This window comes from Penaeus monodon, chromosome 9 (genome assembly GCF_015228065.2).
Source record: "Penaeus monodon isolate SGIC_2016 chromosome 9, NSTDA_Pmon_1, whole genome shotgun sequence".
In the NCBI taxonomy this organism is placed as follows: domain Eukaryota; kingdom Metazoa; phylum Arthropoda; class Malacostraca; order Decapoda; family Penaeidae; genus Penaeus; species Penaeus monodon.
This window is the reverse complement of record NC_051394.1, coordinates 5,448,171-5,449,620: the sequence shown is the minus strand read 5'-3', so window position 1 is coordinate 5,449,620 and position 1,450 is coordinate 5,448,171.

Sequence of the window (1,450 nt, the reverse complement as noted above, 5' to 3'; positions counted from 1 at the left end):
AAACGTGATTTTTTTTTACGACATCTTCTGTAGTAATAGAATAGGCATACGTTCGAGTCTTTTAAGTTTTTGCGATTAAAACAGTCCATTACCGTCTATGATTACCCAGTTACCTCATTCTCATTAATACATTCCAGGACGTTGATTATCACTCATTATTTCCGACAAATAAGAGCATAAAAAAGGTAATGCAGACACGCAGAATAAACATCGTGTCTCATCCGAAGGTCACAGAATGAAACAGGAAGTGTTGCCATGTGTTTTCGCTTCTAATGCCAGAATTCTCACCGTTTCTTATAAATAGTAATCTCCGCGTGTCCATGGTCTCGAACATATCTCAAGAAAAATATAAACAAACTGCACTTTAACTCTAAACCTTGGCAATATAGGTATAGTTTCCATCGGTCGATAATACGATCATAGGAAATTATCAAAACAAGGAAAGTGCTCTCGAAGAAGATCAATTTTGAGAATATGTGATATTAAGGGTTTTCTCTAATTGTTAAAAAGTGAACTAAACAGACTGCTATTTTGTATCTTGTTAGATTAGATTGTTTCATTCTAACCTAGTTACTTTCTCTGCGTGACCAATGTCTCCTGGAAAGAGACTGCAACGCTTATTATATAATTATTATTATTATTATTATTATTATTATTATTATTAATTTAGGTTTCAATAAGGATAATATATCATTCATAAATCAACCATTGCTACTGGCATCCCTGCATCTACCATGCCATAATCATTACTAATGCTGTAATAAAAAAAAAAAAAAAAAATCGTTCTCAGGTGAAGCAAAGTAGTCTACTGTAGATCGAAGAAATAGTATTAATGTTAAATATGACAGGTTGTCGACCATATCATCAGACACCGGGGCAAACTTATATTCATGTTTTACCTAACAAATAAACATTCATTGGATATGAATCGCTGATATAGAGCATGGGAAGGACATATAGTCACAAAGAGTTGAAGTGTGGGTGATGTAGTCGGAAGCAAGGTCTATATAATCATGGTCTATATGAGTGACGATACCTTACTTATTTATTTACAAGGTCTATATAATCAAGGTCTATATAAGTGACGATACCTTACTTATATACAAGGTCTATATAAGTCACGAGACCTTACTATAGAAGCAAGGTTTATATAAGTGACGAGGCCTTACTTATATACAAGGTCTGATATAAGTAAATGATATAGAACTTAAGGCGATGGGTAAGTGGTCCACGATGTCCTTCTACAGAATCGTTCTCAGAGCGTCTCCAAACATCCGAGCATGTGCAGTTGAGTCAGACCCATCCTGAGGTCCCAAAAAGCAGATTCCAAAAGGCAGATCCCAAAAAGGCAGATCCCAAAAAGCAGATCCCAAATAGGCAGATCCCAAAAAGGCAGATCCCAAAAGTCATATCCCCAAAAGGCAGATCCCAAAACGCAGATCCCAAAAGC